The sequence below is a fragment of the Eumetopias jubatus genome, unplaced genomic scaffold (assembly GCF_037043125.1).
Source record: "Eumetopias jubatus isolate StellerSeaLion01/CBP00866 unplaced genomic scaffold, mEumJub1_p1.0 scaffold_5, whole genome shotgun sequence".
In the NCBI taxonomy this organism is placed as follows: Eukaryota; Metazoa; Chordata; class Mammalia; order Carnivora; family Otariidae; genus Eumetopias; species Eumetopias jubatus.
Window position 1 is genome coordinate 116332280 of NW_028274811.1, and position 22169 is coordinate 116354448.

General features: G+C 34.3%; 1 pseudogene; it reads left to right on the top strand.

Moving 5' to 3' along the window:
* The first annotated feature begins 644 nt into the window (after nt 1-644).
* On the top strand, nt 645-765 carry LOC114204929 (U2 spliceosomal RNA; annotated as a pseudogene).
* Nucleotides 766-22169: the final 21404 nt, after the last annotated feature.

The window sequence follows — 22169 nt, forward strand, 5'->3', positions numbered from 1 at the left end:
TATTGACAAAGACAAAAAGCTTGATCACATCCATATTGTCAAGGGGAAATCAGCACACCATTTGTTGCTGATGGGATTATAAATGGTATAAAGCTATGAAAGGTAATTTGATAATAACTTTCAAAACTAAAAAACAGTTTGTTTTAGTTTACTAGTTTGGTTACTAGTTACATCATTATTTGTAAATGCAAATTGGCTAAAAACTACCCAATTGCCCATCATAACAGGAAAAATTAATAAATCGCATTACATTGATACTGAATTCTATAGAGTCATTAAACACAATGAAACAATTGTATGTGTAGTGATATGAAAATACATCAAATAAATATTAAGTGAGAAAAACAATATGCAGAATAGTACAGAATGGTGTGTGTGTGTGTGTGTGTGTGTGTGTGTGTGTGTGTTGGGGGGTTATTCCAAAATGTATAAACCATAACTGGAATGATAAACAAGAAACTGATAACATCAGTTGCCTTAAGGAGGGGAGTTAGGTGGATGCAAGGCAGAGGAGGAAGAAAGATGGACTTTCACTATCTATGTCTTTGTACCTTCTGAATTTTGTGCCATGCACTTATATTAGCTATTCAAAATGATTCATTAGTAGAAGGAGGAGATAATCACAATAATAAAAGAATAACTAGATGGCTTTTCAGCCTTTTGGCCAAAATCAAAATCAAGTATAGTATCTGTTCTTATCAGTTACTATCTGATATGTTTTCTATCTAATAGTAAAAGGATAATTCAAATTGAAGAATATCACAAGATGTTAAACCAGAAAAATTTATTATTTCTATAAATGCAAAAGTGTATTTAATTTTCAACATTCATTTAAAAATGTTAATAGAGATGGAATGAGTCTTTATGTGCCTAACATGGAAAAAAAAAAGAAAATCAGGCAAATACAAAAATGTGTAGAGAAGAAGTTGAGATGTATTTTCACTGCCATTCTACAACTGCATCGCCATTCATATTCTAATTTGATTTATTGTAAGAATACACTTACACACAAGTGTGGAATGTACATACTTATTTACACAAAATTCAATTATGCAATTGGTTTGTATTCTGATTTGTCCCTTTGTCCCACTTAATATACTTTGAACATTTTTAATGTCATTAGAGAACTTTTAAAAATAATTTTAATGGAGAGATAATTCAATTAATTGATGTAGTATCATTTATTTAACCGTTAATCATTAATGATAACTAGAATGCTTACTATTATCACAGAAACACTACAATGAAAATTCTTCCCATCTCCTTAGGATGAGTTCTGGCAACAACTATTATTGGAAAAAGAAAATGAAAAGAATGAAAGCTGTTTTTCCAAATTGCTTTGCTAAAAGGTTCTGTCAATTTTTACTTCCATAAGTACTTTATGAGAATCCTTGTCCCACCAAACAATCTCTGTTTTTGGAATTTTTTTTTTATATTTGCCAATGTTAATGAAGGATAATGACATCTTTTAAAATTTTGCATTACCTAATTATTGGTAATGTAAAACCTTTATTTATGTGTTTGCTGTCCATTTGTATTTCTTCCTTTCTAAAATACCTAAATGATTTGGGCCATCTTTTCTGTTGCAGAGTTAGTGACTTACTTATTTGACTTGAAAGTCATCTTTGCGTAATAGTACTTGTTGCAAACATCGTATCTTGCTTTGCCACTTGCCTTATGCATTTGGTAATGAAGTTACTGACATGTAACATTTAACATATTGATTTACATCTATACACCTTTCCCTCCAGGAATTTTACAGTGATTCTGTGCACCCAGAAATTCATCTCCCTTTCCCAAATACTCTGTTATTTCTACTAGATCTTTGAATGATTTTAAGTTTTACATATGTTTTAGCATATTTGTTTATTATTTCTACCTGGGATATATAATAAAATCTAGCTTTTCTTTCCTAACAAATTAGCCTAATACTTCCAAAATAATTTAGAGAGTAACCATTTATTTCTCTACTGATTTGTCATGTAACATTTTTTACGATAGCAAAGTATTGTATATGCTGGAATCTATTTCTGATTTATCAATCCTCTCTTGAGCCTCCTCATAATTCTTTAAACATGACCATACTATTTAGAATTTTGTGTGTAAATTTTTAAAATTTTTGAATCATTAATATTCTTTCTAAAGTTATTTGTGTTCATTGGATCCCATTTATTCTTATACATGATCTTTGTCCATTTCCAAATAAATCCTCCTTGTGTTTTGATTGGAATTGTGCTAAAACAAAAATGTACTTTGGAAAAAAAAATACTCTTCCTTACAAAATCCAATCTTTCCAGGTGTCTGGGTGGATCAGTTGGTTAAGCGTCTGACTCTCAATTTTGACTCAGGTCATGATTGTAGGGTTGTGGGATTAAGCCCCGTGGGTGGCATGGTGGGCTCAGAGCTCAGTGGGGATTCTGCTTGAGGATTCTCTTCTCCTCTCCCTCTGTCCCTCCCCCTGCTCTCTCCCTCTCGTTCTCTCAAACAAATAAATAAATCTTAAAAAAAGAAACCCCAAAAAACAAAATCTAGTCTTTCCATCAAACAACATGGTGTGTCTCATCTCTGTATATAGCCATTTTTTTTATGTCACTCAATATTGGGCTTTTAAAAATATTTTTATGAGGATTTTTTTGTGTGGTTAGAAATTCTATAAGATTATTCATTTAAACTTTATGATAATTCTATCAGGTAGATATTATTATTACTCTCATTATGTGGTAAGAAAATTGAGATTCAGAGAGCTTAAGTAACTTACTCAACATCCCATGCTAGTGAGTGGCAGAGGCCAGTTCTATCTAACCCCGAGGCTGTAGGCTCACCTATCATGCCTGTTGCCTCCCAATTATTGTAGGTAATAACTCATGAAGGAATTTTGATCTCCCAAATATTACTCAGTACAATATAATGCTGATTGCATTAGTAAATGTAAACATTTAACAGTCTCTTCCCACTTGTCTTTTTGTATAAAAACTAAATAGATTTCTGAAAAATAGCCATCATATGAATAATTTTTTTGCTGGTTCATAATTTTAATTAGCTTTTTTACTTAGACCAGGAATATTCAACTTGCACTTATTGCAAGATTCCATAAATAAGACCCACAAGGAAAAAAAGGGGAATAGACATGCATTTTTAATCCCTGTAAGTTTCAAAGGCATTCAAGTATAGACTCTTCATTTCTCTTGTCACTTCTCATACCCAGAGGACACAAGAGACAACAGAGGGTTAACATTTGGCAAAAGCTTGGCAAAACTCCACAATACCTAGGTAACCACCGTAGTCTCTGAAGGTGACTCTTTTCCTGAACATATTATTTACTGCTGTACAGGTGTTTTTCAGCCATATACTTATTTCTGTCAGGGCTTTAATTTTAATTTGGATAGTTTAGCCCTTCAGACTTCTCTGGTGTCCAAATATGCATCATTTATTAATATGCCCTTAAATTCATAGATAATCTGTGACTACTATTCTTCAGGATAAAATTAAGTGCAGTTCAGGATAAAACAACCCCAGTAACACTTAATGTCAAGCTTGTTCTTTTATTAATATGTATACTACACCAGGAAATTAACTTTGTCCAGGTTAAGTTTTGCAACTTGAGTATGAAGTACATTCTTTTATTACTAAATGAAAAAAAATGCACCTAGAAACAATGCATTGATTCAAACCTGCATTGCATCATTTTGCATCATTATTATTCTATTCTTCAACTTCTCCACTGGCCAAGCAACTATAGATATTCTAGAATTTTACTTTGTGTAACTGAAATCCCAGTGATAAGAGACTTGCTCCTAAGTCTTTGTATATATTTCTGAAGGGGTTTCTATTCTTTATATTTGAATCGTGACACTGAGCTGTGTTTTTCACTTTTGGTCACAGAGGAAAAGTGGTATCTATGGCAACAGAAAGTTGAAGTGTGGCTCCTGACACGGTTTTCATGTGACAGAAATGACAGCCATCTTTGTTAAGTAATACTATGTTAAGATGCTATCTTTTGTGTCAACTTTACTCTGATATCCAAAATTGGGGAATTACAACTTTAAAGAAAAAGACAGCTCAGCAATTAAAGGGTATATTATAGTGTCTTTAGACGCAGTTCTTGTGACCTGCCTTTCGGTTCAGTGTTTGATTTATAAAGCAGCGTGGACTAGTGTTCCAAAATCATGATTAGTTAATTAAAAGATGTCAGCATTGAGCCTGGACCAAACATGTTTCTTATAAAACTGACTGAAATTGCACATGTGGGTAATTTTGACTTCTTTCTTATCCAACGTATTATAAAAATGAACAGTTCAAGTTATTCAGAAGTGTGGTTAGCAAAATTTAATTACTATTATTTAAGATGGCTTCTTTTTTTCTTCTCCTCTTATTTTTTTTAAAAAGAATGCCCACTGTCTTCCTCAACTCCCCAACATAAAACACAGAAACAAATACAGATACATAGATACACACACCAGGCTTTTTTTTTTTAAAGTTTAGACTGAGTTTGTTTGTTTTTTTAATTGTGGTAAAATATACGTAATATAACATGCGCAATTTTTAAGTGTTCTGTTTGGTGGCATTAAGTACATTCAGACTGTTGTACCACCATCAGCACTATCCATTCATAGAAATCCTTTCACCTTGCAAAACTGGAACTTTGTACCTCTTAAACAATAACCCCGTACCCTCTCCCCACTGCCCCAGGAAGGCACCATTTACTTTCTGTGTCTATAATTTTGACTATGCTAGGTACTGCATGTAAGTGGAATCATACAGTAGTTATATTTTTGTGTCTTATTTCATTTAGTATAATGTCCTCACATTTCACCTATTTTGTAGAATGTGTCAGAATTACCTTCCTTTTTTAAGGCTGAATAATATTACATTGTATGTGTATACCACATTTTGTTTATCCATTCTTCCATTGATGGACACTTGGATTTCTTTCACCTTTTGGCTATTGTGAGAAATGAACATGGGTGTATAAGTATCTCTTCAAATCCCAACTTTCAATTCTTTGGGGGTATATAGCCAGAAATGGAATTGCTACATCTTATAATAATTCTATTTTAAATTTTTTCAGGAGGTGCCATACAGTTTTCCATAGTGACTATATCATTTTACATCCCCGGGAACAGTATACAAGTGTCCAATTTATCGACATCCTTACTAACACTTGTTATTAATTGTATATGCCCCACTTTAAACAGTGTCTCAGTATTTGAGGAAAGTGTAATAAAAGAATCTGTGACCTCTGGTATCAATGTGCCTAGGTTCAAATTCCAGATCTTGAGTTTACTATATGATAATAGGCAGCATTTAACTTCCTTGAACTTTAGTTTTGCTATCTGTAAATAAGGATAATAATAGTACATACTATGGGATATGTTTTTGTGACACAAGTGGGATATTGCATGTGAATACTTCACCCCAAGACTCATTTATTTAGCCTTTACTAAGCTTCAGTTCTATAAGCAAAAAATAATGAAGTTTCTTAGTACAGAATGCTGTAACAGACCATAGACTGGGTAGCTTCAACAGCAAACATTTCTCAAAGTTCTGGAGTCTGGAGGCCCAAGATGAAGAGGCTAGCATGGTTGGGTTATCGGTAAAGGCTCTCTTTCTGGCTTATGGATGCCTGTCATCTCATTGCATCCTCACACATGGTTGAGACAGAGAGGGAGAGAGAGAGAGAGAGAAGGAGAGAGAGAGGAGGGAGGGACAGAGGGAGGGGGGAAGACTGGTTCTTTTCCTCTTCTTCTCCACCTTGGGGGCTCCACTGTCATGAGCTTATTACTTCACAAAGCTCCCACCTCTAAATTCCATCACATAAGGGCTTCATCATATGAATTTTGAGGGGGCATAAACATCCAGTTCATAACACGAGGAAACTAATGTTATGAAGATCTCAGTCCCATGTAACAAGAAACCAAAGAGAATAATTAACACTTCATTTTATTCATCCAAAGCCTTTTCTTTTTCAAAGCCCTCACTTTGGCTTCCCCACCATGAGGATTCAATAGTCATCTGCTTTTCATTTATGGATTTCTTTCCCATTGTCCATTTTATTCCTTATATTCAAATCAGTTCATCAAATATTTTTATTAATTACATTTTTATGTGTGTCTCATTTTTTACTACATTATTAGATTCTCAAGGGCGGAAATCATTCCACATATTTTTTCCCCGGTTCCTTTTTTAAAAAGATTTATTTATTTATTTAAAAAGAGAGAGAGAGAGCAAGAGAGCAAGAGATAGAGTGGGGGGGGGGCAGAGGCAGAAAGAGTCAAGCAGACTCTATGCTGAGTGTGGAGCCCAAAACAGGGCTCCATCTCACGACCCTGAGATCACGACCCTGAGATCTCGTCCTGAGCCAAAATTAAGAGTTGGACACTTAACCAACAGCACCATCCAGGCTCCCCTCTTCCCTGATTCTTTAACTCTGTATGTAACATTGTTAACTGATCAATGTGTATTTCAGTTTGCTAGTAATAATATTTGACTAGTCCTAACAAAACCCTGCTGTTTTTATAACATTTGCATGTAGTTTTAAAAAGGCTAATCAAGGGGGCCCTGGGTGGCTCAGTTGTTAAGCGTCTGCCTTCAGCTCAGGTCATGATCCCAGGGTCCTGAGATCGAGCCCCCCATCGTGCTCCCTGCTCGGCGGGAAGCCTGCTTCTCCCTCTCCCACTCACCCTGCTTGTGTTCCCTCTCTCGCTGTGTCTCCGTCAAATAAATAAATAAAATCTTCTTAAAAAAACAGGCTAATCAATAGGCTGAATGTTTATATTCAGAAAGAGGAATTTTACTAATTAACCTATGTCATTTCCCATACTGAAATTAGGAAACACAAGTGTTATTAATTCACTGACACTTAAAATTCTCATACCTACCGAGGCCAAGTTAGCTTAGTCATTTGCATAGGTAAGAGACAAAAAGTTTGCTTTCCTGAGGTCTAGTTCAAGGTTCTAGTCATACTATGTTGATCCCCATATTGAAGCTGTGCTTATTTTGCAATTTTCTAACTTTTTAAAATGCATCTGTTGCTGATATGGTGTTTCTCAAGGCTTACTTTGTTGTGTATTGAGATACACGTATTTAGCTATTACGTTTCAGGCATATAACACCGAATGGGTTCTAAATTTGAGTGACCCTGGATTGGAATAATGAAATACCAACTCTAAAAATTCCTAGCTACATTATGTGTGAAAAATATACAAATGTTGAGGTGCCTGGGTGGCTCAGTCGGTTAAGCATCTGCCTTCAGCTCAGGTCATGATCCCAGGGTCCTGGGATGGAGCCCTGTGTCAGGCTCCCTGCTCAGTGGGAAGTTTGCTTCTCCCTCTGACGCTCCCCACTCTTGTGCTCTCTCTCTCTCAAATAAATAAATAAAATCTTTAAAAATTATGTACAAAACTTTGATAAATTTTATTGTAATTACATGAAAAATGAGAATAATCCTAGCCATCGAATTGTATAGATTCAAAAGGATAGCACATACAAAATACTCATGAAAATGCCTACCGTACAAGTTCAAAATAAATGTTAGTTATTACAGCTGTAACTACAAATGCTTTGATATAATATGTTTCTCTAAATCTAGGCTTCTATCTCTTATAGGTTGAATTGTATTAGTATTTTGGGGGCTGTGATCCTCTAAGTGAACATAAATAATTTTACCGAGAAAATCAGTGCCTATAGTTTTGTTACCACACTACCACCACTACTAAGCTATTACTTCTACCACTGCTTGGTTTTTCCATGGTGAGGGTAGCTAACTGTCCATGCAAAGGCAGAGACAATGTTTAGAAGAGAAGCAAGTAAAAAGCTACCATGGGAACCACTGAGGGAGAGAGGACAGTTGATGGCATCTGAGAACCCACCCCCCAAGTTCAGGCATAGCAGAAGATACAAATGGTGGAGTTCACTCAGGGCTAAAAGTGTGAGAAACAGAAAATATTACCCTCATGAAATAAACAGTGACTTTCAACTTATTATAAATAAATGAATGCCTTTCTTATGAATTTAAAATTTATAAATGATATAAAAGAATTATTATACTATGTGATGTATATAAAATTAAGGCAGAAACTTTGAATTTGGAAAATATATCAACCTCTCCAGGATTATTCACTAATGAAGATGTGTACTTCATGGGAGGGAAGAGTCTCAGTAAAGCAGAAAACCTCCATAAACTGCTCTTTTTTAATATCTACAGACTAGTAGATATCCCTCAACTAGTTCTATTCTAAAGAAGAAAGGTTGAAAATGTCTCTAGTAACATTTTACATCAAAAAGCATTGGAAATAATGGATTAAAATGCAGAATTTAACCTTAGCCAATTGAGCTACACTAATACATAATAGATATCCTGATAGAATATCCAGAATATTAAATAGATAGACTCAACATAAGAAAAAAAACCGGATGTACATTTACACATTCAGCCACACTAATATAAAATTCATTTTATTTTTTTTAAAGATTTATTTATTTATTTTGAGAGAGTGAGAATGAGAGAGAGAGAGAGAGAGTACATGTGAGGGGGGAGGGTTAGAGGGAGAAGCAGGCTCCCCGCTGAGCAGGGAGCCCGATGCGGGACTTGATCCCGGGACTCCAGGATCATGACCTGAGCCGAAGGCAGTCGCTTAACCAACTGAGCCACCCAGGCGCCCATAAAATTCATTTTAAAGCTAATAATATTTCTGTGTCTTTAATGAAGTATCAAACATTTATGTCAAATTTCAAAATCAGTATAATTCAATCACACATGAACACAAAAATTTTTCTAACATACCGAGATTAAAAAGACAGAACATTTAAAACTGAATTGGAGGCACACAATATTTTAAATATTCACTGAAAATTAGTAAGAATTATTTTCAGTATCAAATTATCTTGCACTTTATTTAAATATCATAAGGTATACACGTTTTCTACTGAGTTTTTGGATATTCACATATTATTCTGGTAGGAAGCATGAAGAAGTCAAAACAAGTTTCTAAAAAGTGATTTTTAAAATAAAAAAAGTTCCAGTGGATTAGAGAACTCTGGTATAGTTGTAACTTCAGCAATCACTTGGGATCAAACGCTAAATCCACAAGGCAGCTGCACGGTACAGATGAACAATTTTGTTCTCCACAATTACCTTGATTGTGGATAATCTGATTTGGACTGCTGTAAGGGTGTGTGTTTGTGTGTGTGTGTGTGTGTGTGTGTGTGTGTGTGTCTAATCTTATAGAAGAGTTGATGCCTTTGGTGACTGAATTAGGTCAAAATACAAAAGACAAAATAGATAATAAGTAAGGAACATTATCAAGATTTTAAATCCACAATTGTACTCTATTTCCCCAAACCCAGAGCTTTGATGAAAATTGTTTATTGCATGGCTAAGGTCTTATCTGAAGACGTCTTCTGGGCTTTGAAGATTTTATCATAGTCTTAGAAATAAAAAATTGAGCAAATTGCAGTGCTTTTCTGTAATTTTGTAAAACAGGGTGTTTCAAGATAAATTATACCAGTGGACTGTATCTGTCTTGTACCACAAAACACATGTAAAATACCTGTAATTTAGTCATTTCAAGGCATGCATGAAAAAGGTAATAAACACAAACACAGACATCCTAGTTTGCAGACATGCAGACTTCACAAGTTAGAAAGATCTCAGGCTTACTAAATATCAAAGATGAAATCTGTACTGCACACCAAACTACTGAAAATTGCCTTCAAATTTAAGGTGCAATTTATTTCAAATGGGGTAAAGTTGTAGCTGGTAGCATTGAAGCAGACAGAGGTACACCTAGATTTATTATTTTATATTTACAGTACAAACCCATATACACACATGTGCAAACAATATATGCCCCAAATTGTGTTCTTTATTATTTAGTTTTTAATGGCTTGGCAGTTCTAATATTTAATTTATATCAAAAACTTTTATTTGAAGGCATATTTTGGCCTTCAAAACTTTCTGATTTCCACATTCTTCTTAAGATTTTTTGGGGTGTTTGGAAATTTTTATGTAGAATAAAATTATGTTAAATGATGTTAAATGATAAGATCATCTTGTTCCTTGTAGTAAACTCAGTTCAAAATAGAATGTTATTTTATTAATAAATATTTTTTTCTTTCATTTCATGGATAGTAACCCTGGTCTCATTTTCCTAATTTCCTAATATATACAACCGCAGTCAGAAAGGACATGAAGAAAAATAGATAAATGCAGTAAAACTGTAACTGCAATATTAGGTTTCACTTAACTCTCTCATTATGAGATGCTAATATAAAGGAAAGAAGATCATTGAAGTGCCCTTTCTTTCTTTCTTTCTTTCTTTCTTTCTTTCTTTCTTTCTTTCTTTCTTTCTTTCTTTCTTTCTTTTTCTTTCTTTCTTTCTTCTGATCCCCTGCAACAGATAGTGAACCAGAGTTTTAGTAGTATAAATACTACTGTTTTCCTCACTATTTGAGCAAAGGATGCATCTAAATAGGTGGAAAATTCTGCAAGTCCGATATGGACAGAGTTTCAATTGGGCAACTTAGCATGTATAGAACATTGAAATTGATCTTTGGAAAACACACCTTTTGTCTTTTTTACCTATTCAAAAGACTAAATTAACTTGGCCTTTTAACTGACCTTTTTAAGTATGAGAATTCAAAGTTATCAATATGATACTAGCACTTGTCCAAACTCTGCCAGTTTAGGCAAAAGCATTACATAATTAGTAAAATTCATCTTTGGTAACAAGTGAGAAGCTAAGAGTAATGTACATATAGGAGTAGAAGAGTTTTTGCTTTACAAAGTGACAATGGTAGTTAAGGGTGCAATTGGGTAGGTGTTGGAGAACTTCTGGTTAGGGTCAATTTTATAGAGTACTTTCTGACATTGTGTATTCCTCTTGTGATCTTGGCTACTTCAAAGGCACTCCCTTTCCTTAACTGCCTTGTGTTTATTGCCATGGTTTTTATGGTAGCCTCAGGAAAGCTTTTCTTATACTTCCATAGGGCCGGCTTCATGAGCTTGTGACCTGTGATGTCAGACAGGGTCCGCCATTCAAAAGGACCTTGTGCTTGGTTTAATGTTGTCACTGTGTTGAACTTTTTGATAATATAATTGTTGAACTTGTGTTTGTAATTGTAAGTGAAATTCAGTGGGACAATGGAATATGCAGATGAACAGAGGAGATGCTCACATTATACATGTTTGCTGCATTTCATGCTGTGTTATTTGCACAGAGTATTTGTAATGCCCAGGAGCACAGGATTCCAGTGGACCCATCAGTGTGGGAGTTCAGCCAGGCTCCGAGTACAAGCTAAGTGTGGTATGCTGCTTCCACTGAATTCATGGAGGTACTGACAAGAAACCACCCTTTCTGTTATTCAAGACAGAACTTGCTTTGAATACGGAAAGGTGATGGCCTTTGAAAAGCCCAGATGATCAAGGAACCCTATCATTCTTTTTACCTGTATTACTTCCCTATATTAGCCAATACTTAAGTTGAAAATAATAACTTAGAAGTAAAGGAAAAAAAAACAGGGCCACCCACAGTTCCTCTTCTTTCAGTTCTTCCTTAGTAGTTGATAAAATGTGCATGTGTCAAGTGAAGTAAAACCAGTTGAATTAGTTTTGTGCAACCTTTTCACTGTTTTGGTAAGAATGAAATGCATATGCAAGCACAAGCTAAGGAGTACAAATTGTGTAATTTTGATGATTCTGTATATGAATTAAATGTTCTTATCTTTGCAGTTAAAACTGGCATCGTAGAGTGTAAAGATGAATGGTAAAATCCATGATAATAATTTTAACTTTATGTTGTCTTATAATAACATTAAGTAGCAAAATACATTATGACAAGTTGAGAGTGTGTGGAAGAAAGAAAAGACTTTATATTTTAGCACCTTTAATAGTAGTTTTTCATGTTTTTTGAACAAGAAAACCCTGCATTTTTATTTTTCATTGAGTACCATAAATTATGTAGCTGGCTTTGTATTTCTAAATATTAAAAAAATATGTATTGAATGTTTACTATGTGTATACCATGGTTCCAGGAACTTGGGGTGAAGGATGGGAGGACAAAGTGTTTTACAAACACTTCATTGTATCTTCACAAATCTTCACAAATATTCTTTAGATTTAAGTGGTAAGATCCCTATTTGCCAGATGAAGAAAATGAGGCCAATGTCATGAAGAGGCAAAAGACAAAGTCAGGATTTAATCTTAATTCTAACTCTAATTCCCATACTCTCTCCACTCCTTACAATGATCATATAACTAACCTTCCAAACTGGGACACTCTGACAATGAAATGGGATGATAATAATAAATACTTCAGGACTAATGACATAAACTGATTTAGGAAGCAAGTCAGGATTTGTGATCACTCTAGCTATCACATTCTTCTTCACTTGTCGAGAGCCATTGATTTACCTTTTATGATACCCACTATACCTGTAGGAGGGCAGGTCTGGTTCAGCACTCGATAGGTATTTCATGATTATTTGCTGAATAAACAATTCTTTGCTGAGTAGATCCTAAATATAATATGGTTAAAATTTTTCTGGAGGTAAAACAATCAAGTTAAATAAGTGTAGAAGTTGAAAAACTAGGTAGAAAAAGATTAATTAGAGATGTAAGATATTTTATTTTATTTAGTTTTGTGCCTGATAAACTTCAGATATTATTTCAAACTTAATATAGTATCAGGTTATAAAACAAATAGAAACATTAAGACCCTTCCTCATCTTCAAGTGTTCAAAAGTTTTAGAGAATATCATTACTTGAGTTGTCACAAGATTTTTTTTTTCCTCTAGGAGATTCAACTTCTATTAGATAATATGCCTCGATAGCACAAAGCCAAGTGTAGGTTTGTAAATTAACTAGGAACTTAATCTACCATCCAATCTGCACTAGACTGAGAAAGAAAACTTTTAGAGTATTTATGATGCTTGGATTGTTAAGAAACAAATCACTTGCATTACTATCCTATTACGAATTTTCGTTTTTTCAACTTTTTATTTACTTCTTTAGACAGAAAGTGACTTGTGTTATTCATCAGTATATCCTGCATAGTAATCAGTGCAGGTCTCAGGACAAAATCAGGACTAAATCAATATTTGTAAATGAAATTTCCTATCAGAACATTTATGGAAGTATGAATACAATTCTAAGAGTAACTATTAAGAAACTTCTTATTAAATGTAATCGTTTGGGGAAAGAATTAAGATGATTCCTTGGTAATAAAAGATGTGATTTTAATGTTCCAGAGGAGAGAGACAGAAGTTATATACTCTGCTAGATGGAGGTTATAATATTTAAAAAATTTTATGCATTTAAAAAATTGGGTGCCCATAAGAATTTGAGACTTACAATATTTAAAGCATGGTTCTCCTTTCTTATTCTATTTCTATCTCTTGCCCTAAAATTATTGAATGAGGAAACTTCCTGTCCTTCACTCTGCTGATTACCATTTCTGGGAACATTGCCTCTGAATGCAGGACATACAGAAATGACATCTCACTGCTGGATGTGCTGATTCACTGGCACTAATATGTCATTTTCAGAAGCGTTCCCTCTCACAGATATTTCAGCATGGCAGATTCGTGGGTCGAAGGGTAAAAGCAGGTTACCTATGGGTAGAAGCAGATAATGGGCATTTTATTACCCAGACATCTCTAGTTTTAAAGCTGCTATTCTCAAGGATTAGACATATGACCTCCAGTGATGATTTTGATTCCATAAATTGAAATTGGTTGTAATACTGTTCATTGCTCACATGTGATTATGCATGAAGTTAATGTTATATGATTTTCCATCTGAGGTGATTTCTTAACCTTTTCGCTTCCTCACTCTCCTTAAGTCCACTGTATTCAAGTTCCCACAGGAATCTGCTCAATTCCATAAAATTATTGAATAATAATTAATGAACACATTTAAGAATATAGCATATATTTCTTTGTTATGTTTGGGATTCAGAATGCTCAACTTATAACCCAAAATACCATTTTTATAGTCAGGTACTTGGATAGGTGCTAAGTGGTAAACATGGTCCCCACCTGGTAAAAGGTAGCTAATTATAACAAAGTTACAACGCTTATTATTATAACAGCAAATCCTTCTGTAGTGCTTACTTTAGACCTTTTATTATCCTAGGAATTCCAATATATTAATTAATTTAAGAAATTTTACAGAGTTTTGGGTAAAATGAAACAAATGCACATGTAATTAAAGCACAAATAATTTTGTAGTAAGCGTATAAAAACATTCAAAAATGTCAAACAATTTTGGAAGGAGAACCACTGCCTAGCTGCTGTAATCACAAAAGGCTGTAAGGAGTTGTTTCTTGCATGTCTTTTGCATGCTATCACTGTGCTAGGTATATCAGAAACCTCCAAGAAGACCTATCCCTCAAAGTTCAGGAAACAAGATGCATATATAACATATAATTAGAGAACCAAAGAAAATGACAATTTAAAATTATGTCTATACATTTTTATGTTTTTGCATTTAAAAGCCTCTCATATGCCTTATTTATTCTTATTCTTCTCAACTTTATAAAATAGGTACAATTATTTTATTTAACAGCAAAAATTAAAACTGAAGAATGAATCTTCTTGATTTAAAGCATGTGCCTATTTAAATAGATGAGCCAAAGCAAGTAGTAAATGTAGCCAACATTTATTGTATACATACTGTGTATCATGCCCTTAAATCCAAACAACACTATGATATAAGCATATTACCAGGACAGTAAAAGTGATGGACCTGTTTTGCTGGGAAGACAACTATCAAAGTGGAGAGGAGTCTATAATTCTCAACAGTGAAATAACTCCTAAAACTTTCTCTTGCACACTGACCCCGTCATCTGGCAAGTCATTTCAGCTTAAATATCCCTTTCTTTCAGAAGCCTTCCCTTAAATAACTATGTCAGTTGTCACCATTATGAACAAAGCACTTTGAATTACTCTGTCAAGCATTTGACATGCAACATTGCATTTTTTTAATTAAAAAATTGGACTTTCTATCAAACACAAGTGAAAAGACTGTTCGCAAAGTAATCAGCCAATGTGGGTATTAATTCTAATACCTTAATGATGATTCATGTGTGTGAAACTCCCTGGCAGCTTTTTCTTGCTTATGGAAATACAAATATCACCTGGATTTTGAAGGACCATCAACAATGCAATTAAAGTTCCCACTTTGAAGGTCCATCAACAATGTTATTTAAGACTTGATCTGTGCAGGAAAATATGGCAGACCATGATGGTAATAGGAATAGTATATGTGTTATGGAGTAATATTAGCGAAATAAATAAAATTCATAACTAGAATTTCTCCTGTATGAAATGGGTACAATAACAATATTTCCCTTATAGATTCATTGTTGGTATTTTTATTAAATGAGATAGTTTGATTAAGGCAATTTGGAGTTACTGCCTCACAGTTAACATATGAAACATGGTATTCTTATTATAGTACTACTCCTATGTATGCTTCTATATAAATGTGGTATCTTACATGAAAAGCTTAGCAAGTAATCTTGCTAAGAGATGATAAGGTCCTAATAACATCATAATAAATAAAAATCTCATGGTGGTGGAGACTGGTTTGCAATTTATTAATTTACAATGAGAATAACAACTGTGTTATGCCAACTACACTATTTATGTTGTGATGGTCTGCAAATAGTTGAAAGCAAATTTGTTAATGTGTCAGTAGATGTTAAGCTATATTTGGACAGGAATTGATTGTCATCATATTCCTATCATCCAGTGATTATGGCCAATGCATATTTTTTGAAAGAATAAATAGAATGGGTTTAACATAGCTCAGATAAAAATAAGCTACCATGTGATCTGTGTTAGATCAGTATTGCATTCAAGAGAAATACTGGTTCAATACCAAGAAAAACAACTTAAATTGCATGACATTCAGTATAACCTCAAAATATCCTCTTCATTTCTTTTGGTGATTCCTAAAAGATATTCTCTGCTTTCTTACCTTCTCATTACAAATTCCTACTTGAACTCCTAACCTTAATGTTTTCCCCGTTATTTTCCCTGCTTTCTAACTCTTGTTCAATTTTCCTACCTTTTTAAGCTATCATTTTCTTTGAAAAGCTGCTCTTTAATATTTCTAATTGGGAAGAATCCTAAAACACTTATTTTCTGTCTCTGTTAAGTAACCATCGTCTCCTGAAAATCAGAGAACCATTTGTATTTTTTGCAACCCAAAAGTTCTCCACAGCCAAGCTGATTCTTCTTCTTCTTCTTCATTTCCCTCTCTTTCCCCACCCACCATCTACCAGGTTGAGTTGGGTTCCTCCCAGATACAGATGGGGAAAGTGTGCAATTCATCTTGCTGGTATCTCTCGGTGTAATTCAGCCAAAGCAGATGTTAGAGAATTTGAACTGTTGGAGCAGCAAACATACCTGAAGCTGGGTTTAATGCTTCCCAAACTCACTAGAGCTAATTCTTCTGCAGGAAGAAATAAAAATAATGAAAAAGTATCTTTTTTAAATTGTGAATGAAGTTGGCTACTAATTATTCCATTTTTTTGCAACTAAACAAAGCAGGGACCTCATTATTATAACCCATAAAATTTCTAGGAAGTTTTAGTTTGTGATTCAATCATTCTTACACTGTCTGAGGGTTCTCTGGAATATTATGAGATTAGTACCCTATTAGATAAAGTAATTCCTTTGTGATCAATGTTGCCTCTCAATAAAAACAAAAAATCAGGGGGTGCAATTCCTAAATCAAAATGGTTCTGATCTTACCTTCTGTTTGACTTTAAGCGACAGTATTTATCCTTGCCTAGTACAACCTTGAATGTTGAAATGTGATATAAGAAGAGTGAGTTATGTCTGCATTTATTTCATGTCCCTGAGTATTTACGGATGTCTCAAGTCCATGATTGCCTCAGATATCTCATTCTCTTGAGAGTCTCCATGAGGGGTATCTTTCTTTTCCTCATCTCTAACTGGCTTCAGTGATATTTGAAATATAGGTGTCCCCTCTACTGCTGGTAATTTCTAAGCCCCATAAAAAATTACTGGCTATCCAAGTCTTTTATTTGCCTGAATCCTGTGGTTTTTGTTTTTATTGTTGTTTTACTTTTGTTCTAGTCCTCATAACAGTACCCCATCCCTGTAGATAAACCTCTACAAAATCCTTAAAGCATAAAGCCCGTAGAACAATAGTTTTCACTTAGAAATGCAGTTGTGAATATCCTGTAAGGATCCTAAAAACTCTCCACCATGAAATACACTATTTTTAGGTGGTCAAACTGTCCATCAAAGAAATAGAAGTCCTTGGAAATTTGAGTAAATAATATATACATTCTAATGCTAGAAGTAAAAAGCCTCACTTACTTTCCCACATATTTCAAACTCTGAGACCTGCTCCAATAAACATTTCAATAGCATTTTCTAATCAGTTACAAAGTCCTTTCTTTTCATCCATGGGAAAGTGTTTTTCATAGATTTTTTATACCTTGTAACAAGACAACAATGTAATTTTACCTATGGTTGTAAGGACTGCACAATCTATTGTTTCCCAGTGACAATCTGTTTCCCAGAAATTCTAGAATAATCCAGGAAAAATGAGAAAAATGTCTTGAACTAGACTGAACATGACAGCTACCCATTTATTTTACTTTTTTTAAGATTTTGTTTATTCATTTGAGAGAGAGAGCATGAGCATGAGCTGGGGCGGGGGGAAAGAGGCAGAGGGATAGGCCGACTCCCCACTGAGCAGGGAGCCAGACACAGGGCTCGATTCCAGGACCCTGAGATCATGACCTGAGCCGAAGGCAGATGCTTAACCAACTGAGCCACCCAGGCTCCCCACATTTTACTTTTCTTAAGAAAATTGGAGTCAATGAAGGTTAAGCTAAAATTTAATTTCTAATTGGAAATTCTGTAGGAGATTCTCATGAACTTTTCCAATTATGTGAATTCATATAACTGCATAAATTGAATACTTCATATGGTATACTCTATTCTGAACAGAGCATTTTCTCCAAAATTATAATTTTGACCACAAAGAAATCTCCAGTTTCTCTCTGACTTTGAGGTGCTATTCTAAAAGCCATTATGCTTATATATTTTCAACTGCAAATCTGTTGCCCCATAAATCCAGCCTCCATTTGAGCACGATGAGAGTGTGCTCTTGGCTTGTTGTTGCAGTAAGAAAAGTATCTGGGGATCAGTTAAATGTTATATATTAAGTGGAAAATTCATAATAGTAACTTCTAAAATGTACCCTACGTAACAGTGGACCATCTCATATACCACCCAATTATAATGTTGCATTACAAGTTTTATTATTTAAGAAGTATTTTAAATAATTTTAGATTCAGAATGGTGAATTAACTTATTTCAGACCATCCCTCTCATGGTTAACAATTAAAAATTCTCGACAACTATTTATGTAAGGAAAATCTCTCTTTTAAGATACTGGAGAGCAACCAGTGAAAGATAGAAGCAGGAAGAGATTAAAACCTTTGAAAGAAGATAAGGATACTGAGTAAATCACATATTTATTTAACTTCTCTACTGAGGACATTTGTCAGTTCTTTCTTTACATAGAAAATTACCTCAAACAGAAAATAGATGTTGTATAGGATAAGGAGTCAGAAGTCAGAGTTTGGGACTTCCATGACCAATATAAATTAAGGTCAAAATTCTGAAAAGGAGGAAGACACAGGGAAAGTTGGCACCCACACTTGCAAACGGACTCCTGCATTGTACATATGTGGTGTGAGACTCATCGTTGAAAGCAAAAATGGAAAAGATGACAGACTGAACGCAAATTTGAACAACTGCTCAGTGCTTTAGCTTAAGGTACTGGCATAAGAACATACGAATAGATCAGTGGAACAGAATAGAAAGTCCGGAAATGGATTTCAAATGGCACAACACTTTCTATTTCACAAGAGAATAAAAAGCAGAAGCCCCCAGTCCCTCTGCCGATGAGGAGGCCAGGCCAAGTGCTAGCTCTGGGCAGTTTTATGGCTCATTTGCAGCTTCCTCAATCACTGTCAGGGTCCAGGATGCTCTCTCTGGGAAAGAGGGTTTTAGTCAGGTGTGGCCAAGCAGTAAGCCCTGTTGTGATGGGTGTGGAGATACTTGGAAATACCTGTTTCTTGGGGCACCTGGATGGCTTTGTCAGTTAAGCGTCAAACTCTTGATTTCAGTTCAGGTCATGATCTCAGAGTCATGAGATTGAGCCCCGTGTTGGGCTCCATGCTGTGCATGGAGCCTGGGTATTGTTCTCTTCATCCCTCTCCTTATGCCCCTCCCCCTTCTCTCTCAATCAATTAATCAATCAATCAATAAATAAATAAGGTTTCTTAATTTAAACTTAACTTTCTGTTTCTTAACTTAAATGAAGTCCAGTCTGTACCCCTATGTGTGTGTGTGTGTGTGTGTGTGTGTGTGTGTGTGTGTTTTCGATCAAATTTTCAAAAAAATACTAGGGTAGTTCAATTTGGGAAAAGAAACATTTTTATCAAAATATGCTGGGACAACTGTGTAATATCTGGGAAAAAAAATAAACCTAGATCCATACCTCATGCCATACACAAAAAGCAGTTTGAGATGAATCATGATTCTAAATCTAAAGTAAAATATATAAAGTTTTTTTTGCATAAAGATCTTTACCACATATTGTGGTAAAAACATAGATAATAGAGGATATCAAAAGCAATAAAACATGAAAGAAAGTAATTGATGAATTGGACTTACTCAAAATCGAAAATTTCTGCTCATTACAAGATGATTAAGAAAATTAAAAAAAAAATGCCATTAAGACTGAGAAACTAAATTCAATACATATATCTGACAAAGGTTTGTATCCAAAATAGGTAAATAAGCCCTAAAAATCTATAATAAAAAGTTAGAATCTCAATGTACAAATGAACAAAACTTAAACAGCTTCTTCATAAAATAAGATACAGTGATGACCAATAAACACAGAGAAGAGTGCTGTCATCATTATTTATCATCAGGGAAATAACAAATTAAAATGATGTGATATTATTATACACCCACTAAATAATTAAAATTTGAAAGTTTGACATATCCAGGCCTTGGCAAGAATGAGGAGGAACTTTGGATCTCTCATACATAGTTGGTGGTGATGTGAGATATTTAGCAGTTACTTTAATCACTTGGCATATTTTTATAGTATTAAATTTGCAAATACCCCATAGCCCATCCATACCACTCTTAGGAATTTTCTCCAAAAGAAAGGGAAACACAAGGCCACCAAAAGATTTTTATAAAAATATTTATAGCAGTTTTATTTTTATTAGGCTCAAACTTAAAATGGAATATTCATACAAGTCAGTGTCTATAAGAAGATATGGACTACTGATACATGCAACAATCTAGATGAGAAAAAAGAAGCCAGATACAAAACAGTATGACTATAGAATTCCCTTTATATAATGTTGTGGGACAAGCAGAACTAAATTTTAGTTATAGAAATCATAACTCTGTTCAGCTCTGTAAGAGTTGACAGCAATTGGATGAAAATATCTAGGATAAATAGAAATCTTCTATCTCCTGATTTAGGTAGTGCTTACATGTATATACTTGTCAAAATTCATTAAACTATAATCAAAATCTCTGCATTTTTGTGAATTATACTTCAATAAAAAGATTATTGGAAAAATATATTTTTTAAAGCTTTACAATTCTATATCCAAGACTTCCAAGGGGATCCAAAAAATACTATTGTATAGTGCAAAGAATAACCCTAAGGGTTTTTTTTACCCAGCCATATCCCTAAACTCTGCAGAACACTGGGATTTAAAAAAAAAAAAAAAAGTCTTCTAATTTTCTCAGATCTTTCCAAGTCAGAATTCCATCATATATTCTTTTCCCCCTTTTAAAAATTCTTGTCCCCTATTTCTACTTTTCTGATGTATTTTCAATATAAGCAGCTCCATAATTTTTCTCATGGTAATTTAGTCTTCCTTGAATCTTTCCATTTTGAAGCCCTATTCTTTAGCAAACAGAAGTCCATGCCTATAATTTTGTTCATCAGCCAAGAAATCTTTCTCTACAGAAAATTGTGCCAGAAGAATGGCTTGGATGCTCTGTACTACCACAGATAAAACAGGATCAAAATGGTGCTTGTGAAACATTTTGTCAGAGTAAAAGATGGTTAATGAATTTAACGGTTAATGGCATTAGGATCAGATCAGCCATAGGAAGAGTTAACACAAAAGACACCAAGTTGATACCCAAAGCTTCCTGATGGGTTTAAGATAAGGCTTGGTGGGCACCATCAATATTTTTCTGTGTGACTCTCATTTTTCGAAGTGCCATGGCTGTGAAACACCTGGAGATTGATATTTTCTTTTTGGTTATTCTGTTCATATCCTTAACGCTCATTTTGTGTCATTTCCTCCAGGTCTATCACTAGCGTCTACGGTTGCCTTTGCGAAAAGAAGAAAAAGGTTACCTCCTGGAAGATGCAGCCCCGTAAGTGCATGATTTGGTGAACAGGGACACTGCAATGTGTAAGAATGTCTCTCTCCTTGGTAGCTGCAGAAGTGCACTAGAGTACAAGGTACGTGTGGATTATGGGCTAAGTCTTACCCCCACATGTCCTTTCATCTAGATCTTTTGTGCAGTGCACACACTGCACAGATATTCCTAGCAACTCCACCTTTGCTCTTTCAGTGACATGTGTTTTTCCTTCTACCCCAATTCTTATGCACTCTCTGTATCAATTTGAATTCTTGGTTGCAAATAAGAGACATAACCTGGCTTCAAAGTAATGTTCAAAGTAATGGCTACACTGCTGATTAAAACAACTCATGTATATATATCCTTTCTGGTAATTTATTTCCTTACAGCTAAATGAAATTCATGTCCCTGTGTCAAATGGATCTTTCTCTTTGCTCATTTCCCTTTACTGATTTAGAGTAGTTGTTGGTACTTAGGCATGGGAGATCCAAGATTCTCCCTTTCTCTGTCTCTGAAGATTTAGTAAGAACTTCAGCTCTTACACGTATCACCTTTTCATAAAATAACTTTGTCTCATCTATCTTGTGTCTTGGTTCTAAGTGGTATTGGAAGTAAAGAATATGATTTAATTAGACCTGACTTTATTGTTTTACATTTTAAATGATTTTTCTATGTAAATATTTTAGTCTTCCTTTTCTCTCTTAAAT